The sequence below is a fragment of the Mesoplodon densirostris genome, chromosome 2 (genome assembly GCF_025265405.1).
Source record: "Mesoplodon densirostris isolate mMesDen1 chromosome 2, mMesDen1 primary haplotype, whole genome shotgun sequence".
Classification (NCBI taxonomy): domain Eukaryota; kingdom Metazoa; phylum Chordata; class Mammalia; order Artiodactyla; family Ziphiidae; genus Mesoplodon; species Mesoplodon densirostris.
In genome coordinates, this window is record NC_082662.1 from 181,540,513 (window position 1) to 181,546,108 (window position 5,596).

At 32.7% G+C, this 5,596-nt stretch overlaps 1 non-coding gene across 1 annotated transcript; it reads right to left on the bottom strand.

The window, feature by feature from the left end:
* Positions 1 to 1,844: 1,844 nt before the first annotated feature.
* On the bottom strand, positions 1,845 to 1,926 carry LOC132484759 (small nucleolar RNA SNORD79). Its single transcript, XR_009531311.1, has one exon. It is a non-coding gene; the product is annotated as a small nucleolar RNA SNORD79 (small nucleolar RNA).
* Positions 1,927 to 5,596: the final 3,670 nt, after the last annotated feature.

Genomic DNA, 5,596 nt, shown 5'->3' on the forward strand with positions numbered 1-5,596 from the left:
CCTGAAGCTAACACAGTGTTATATGTCAATTATACCTCAATAAAAAAAATAAATAATTAAATAAAATGCTTGTTGATTAATTTTTTAACTGGATAGAAGAAAAGAGACTATGCTAAATGCTTTAACCTTATGTTTTTATGTATTTTATTACAATTTTAGCAAAAACATCCATTGTAGATAACACTGGGTAGGTAAAAACAAGTTTAGTTTTTAGTCTTAACTAGAAAATAATTTATGAATTATGCCCTAAAATTTTTATGCAAAATATTTTGAAATATCTGAATGAAATTTTTCTTTGATAAGATCTAGATCACCAAATATCTAACCCACAAGTAATGTGATTTCAGCCTCAGATTTATGTAATTATGAGTAATTTTTAGTATATTATTCATTAAATAATACTATTTACATCATCTTTAAGGATCAAAATGTAAACTGTTCTACCTTGATTAATTTTCTAACTGGCAGGTAATACAGTGTTTCCCACAAGTAGATATTATTCATGAATCTGACATTATTAAACTTTATTCTACAAAAATGCAGTTTTGAAATAGAGAATTATTTTTAAAAATCATAAAATGGAACTGTGTTCAGAAAATAATGTAGTTCCAAATGTACTAGTTAATTCTTTACAAAAGTAATTGGGGTTTTTTTTGTGTACTTTCCTTAAAATGGTAGATTAAAAATTAAGAAGTTGATTTCATGTCATTACAGGTAAGATCTGACATGTCATTAACACACCCAGAGGAGTTTATGACTAAAAACGTGCATACGTTTTTAGCTATGTAATGAGCAAATTTTCAGATGAGAGTCTAAGCAAACTGCAAATAAACCTGTCATATTTTTTTCTACCAAAAAGAAAAAAGTATTTGTACTTGAAAGGTCAAGGGCAATGCTAGCTAACAGTATTGCTCCAGAGATCACTTTATTCTTCATTGTTTTTTTTGTAGCATGTAACCCTGAAGCTCTAACCTTAGCTGTATGTACAATGAGTGGAACTGGCACCGAAGCAGCTGATCTATAGCTAGGAAGTGGCCTAATCATTTTCTTGTAACTACTTGATTATAAAAAGACCCTATAATAGAGAATGACTATTTAAAAAAAGAAATCCATTCGTAAAGGAGTTCAAATCTCAAACAGGGAAGAAAGTAGATGATGCGAGAATGTAGAAGTGAAGACAAGAAAGCTGAAACCATGACTCATCAGAGTCCATGAAATAAACAGAAATGTAAGGAGAACTTTGAAGGGCTGTTGGCTGAATCCACTGAATTGTGGGATGCTAGGGGAAGCAACTGCAGTCTTGTGTCTGGAGGTTTGCTAAATATATATATATATATTTTTTTTTTTTTTTTTTTTTTCTCCATGATCTTCAAGCTCCTGAGAAACACCATCATGTTTTATGTCTGGCTAAATAGTGATTCAAACTGTTCAAAGTGAGAAAAATTTTCGTTCATTTACTTTCCTGTATATTCTTTGAAGAACTCTAAAAATTAAAGTCATCTGAGGATGTGTCTTCACTGCAACCCCCCAAATTCCAAGTGACTTAACCAGCTACCTCATTAATTTTCATTAGAGAGTTCAGAAAAGTTTACTTATTTAGGACATTTGCCATGTTAAATTTAGACAAAAAGCAGGCAACAAAAATGACTGTGTTGCCAGGCCACTAATCATAATTTCTAGGATCAGTCAACTATACTCCTTACTTTTACTGCCTGAGGGGGACTCAGGACGTGCAGATTGCTGAAAAACGTACTGCATGCGTGCTTCAGTGCAGCCAGAAGGCATTCATCCATTTCTGACACCCCATCACCTTTGTGTTCTATAGTTATTTTATTTATTTTTTTCACTGTTTCAGTTTAAAAAAATCTTCAGTCTTTTTCAGATAGATTCCCATCTGCTTAATTTAAAAAATCATCACTAACCGTAGTTGTCTTATAATTAAAGCAAAGTCTACTCAAATTATTTTTGAATTCATATGTTGGGGGATATGTCTTTTAACTTGACAATGAGCACTTTAAAAAAATCCTCGGGAGAAAGAAGTTGTATTTCTCATGTTTTTGTAACAACAGCAGTAGTAACCACACTAACACGGCTGTTCTTTTGAGCTATTACCTTTTGCCAACCTCTCTGCACTCAGTGCCAAGGGCTTTATCAACATTGTCTTACTTAATCTACACAAACATCTTTGAAGCTCAACATTATTACCGATATTTTACAGATGATGAATCTGAAACTTAGAGCAGGTAAATAGTGTGTTCGGTGCAATACAATTTTTAAATGGCAGAGCTATCATTGAGCCCAGACTGGTTTGACCTCCAAGCTCTTGCTCTTAACCACCTCATTATCCTGACTTCATGCTTTGTAAAGCATGATATGTTATCATGTATGCGTTCCTTCGGTTGACTAATTCAAAATTATATGGAGTAGGTCTTCCTAGTGTTATCAGCATCTTACAGAGAATAAAATCAAGACAGAGATTACACTAAAAACACAAAATTATTTGCTGAACCATATAAAAAAGTTTAAGAAAAACTTTTGATTACTGTCGTTTGCAATTAGCTTTACTTGATTTTTTTTTCCTTTTGGCATAATGTCATCTACTAAGATATATTCTAGGGTAAAAAATGAGGGACAATGAAAAAGTTTCGAGATAAAAAGGCAAACACGATCGCTTTGACATTGATTAAAAACAATAGGAGTAATTGGGAAACTTCTGTGAATTATTTGATCTATTTAGATACCAATGATTTTTGGTTTAGATTTTTTTCCCCCAGTACTTACACGTGGCTACATGCGGCTATTTATTGTACATTTACATTAATTACAATGAAATAAAAATTTTAAATTCAGTTATTCATTCACACCAGTCATATTTCAAGTCCTCAAAAGCCACATGTGGGTAGTGGCTAGCATATTTCAGAACACAAATAACGAACATTTTCAGCATCAGGGAAATATGTACTGCAAAATATTGGTCTAGACACTTAAGCATATGTAGAAATGCCAAATTGGGTTAAGATGTTATCAAAAGCTAATCCTCAGACTTGGTGTTAGACAAATACATATGTTATCAATGTGCTGCTTACAAAAATATAAACCTAAATTTTTGTATTCGGCGATTTGAGCTTTAGTTTTGGCTGAAAATGGAAAAGAGTCGCATTTCTAATTTGTTTATTAAAGATTTTTAAATGTTAGATTTACATAATTATGTAAGATCTGTTTGCGGGTAGAAAACTATAGTAGCAAACCTTTAAGAATATTTATTTTTCCAAAAACATGGTATCGAATAATGTCTATACCATACATCATTTAAGCTTTACAATAAAGTAGTTTTATCCTCAAATGTTAAAAAATAAATAATAAACAATTGAGGCTTAGGAAAATGCCCAGCACCCAGTTGATAACTGGTAGGTCTAGATGCAGGGAATTAGACTCAGATCTTAAATATACTAAATATACTCTGAGCTACAAAAGTACATTTATAGTAACACTAATCTAAAATACAAAAGATGTACTAAGATGTACATGTACTAAGTCAGGAGACTTAGTACTATAATCAATCATTGCTCCAAGGAGCTGGAGTTACTTTGTTGGAAAATGATATTAGAAACCTAGATCTGGGTAAAAAGTATGATTTTTGCTACCAGAGTATAGTCACTCCTAGGATCTTTCAGTGGACAGAGCAAGGGGGTACATGTGCACATTAACTCATGTATAAACACACACACACACACACACGTGTATATATGGTAACCATCTGTATTTATGCAAATCAATTAGGTAAATGGTGAGGGTCAGGATTGCTGGATTGTATGATAAGACCATGTTTAACTTTGCAAGAAGTTTCCAAACTGTCTTCAACGTGGTTATACCATTTTGTATTCCCACCAGCAATGAATGACAGTTCCTGTAGTCCTGCATTCTCATCAGTAATTGGTAGTGTCAGTTTTTTGGTTATCAGCCCTTTTAATAGGTACGTAGTGGTATCTCATTGTAGTAATTAATTTGCATTTCCATGATGACAAATGATGTTGAGCATCTTTCCTATGTTTATTTACCATGTGTACATCTTCTTTGGTAAAGTGTTCATATCTTTCGCTTAATTTTAATTGGGTTAGTTGTTTCCTCCATGTTAGACTTAAAACTTCTTTGTATATTTTGGATCCAAATTCTTTATCAGGTATGTGTTTCACAAATATTATCTCTCATTCTGTGACTTGTCTTTTTTATTCTCTTAACATGTCTTTTGAGGAGTGGAAGGTTTTCATTTTAGTGAAGTCCAAATTACCTATGGTTTCTTTCATGGATATTGTTCTAAAGTTTTATCTAAAAACTCATCCCTCTGAGGGGGTGTGGGGTTCTTGAATCTTAACCATGAAAACCTGGTAAGATTCCTGGAGGCTAAGCCCATGAAAGTAAGGTAACTCCCTCAAGACTGCAGCTAAGGAATTTCTAACTTTCAAGCTGGTTCACACAGTCTCCAGGAATTTGTCAGTTACCATTTGTGTTCCTACCACTATGGCATCAGCAGCTTCTGCTCTAGAAAAGCAGAACTTTCCTGTGACTCTCTAAATTCAACCATCTCTCCAGATTTTATGGTGGTGGTTCCCCTTACCTCACTTACCTGATGGGTACAGGAAAAGCCATTGATTTTCATTTTGTTGAGATTTTTGCTGTTGTAAGAACCTAAGAGTTCCAAGTTCTTTACATGTCTGCACTGAAACCAGAAGTCAGTAGAATTTTTTGTATATAAGTTATGTCTCAGCAAATTTTATTTAAAAATAAATTAAGATATTTTAAAATATATTATTACTCATCTGTATAATATATACCATTGCAGAAATATCTTACATGGAAAGCTAATACATATTAACTCATTTATGAATAGGGATTCTGCTTCTAACTTGTCATCAAATCTCCATAATATGCTTGGTCAATTTATAAAATACATCATAAAATGCATGAATGTCATATTTAATTTATTCCTTTTGTCAGGGGATTTCTTTTTGATTGACCATCTTAACAATTACCTCAAAATACCAACTGTTGCATAAATATTTAATAAATGAACAAACACACACACACCAAGTGTAAATTTATTATGAACACAGTTAATCAAATTTTCTGAATTCATCTGTCAATGGTGTCAACATTGGTAAATAGCACAAAACTCAAAAAAAAAAATCTTTTTGTGATGATAGCCCTGAAGGTTGATAGCAAATCTGGCTGAGTTATTAATGTGCAAAGGCAAAATTTCTTCTCCTTTCAGTGAATTCTTTAAGCAATTATGAACTTTTAAACTTCTGCTATAACTCACAGAATATCCAACAAGTTATGTGTGTGTTAGGAAGGAAATATTTTTGAGTCATATGTTGTGTAGATTTTATGATATTTGCTGAGCAAAGGGGTCAAGGATGCATACCCGTAAGATTATACAATGAAGATGAACATAGGTTTTTTGAAGGAAAAACTTAAAAGGGAGAAATGACACGGCTACTGTTTCTTTCACTCATATTTATATAGCATGGACTGTACATAGCTGTCAGTAGGTACTGACATCAGTAGGTACTGATGGGCCTTTCCTGTCTTGCATAAC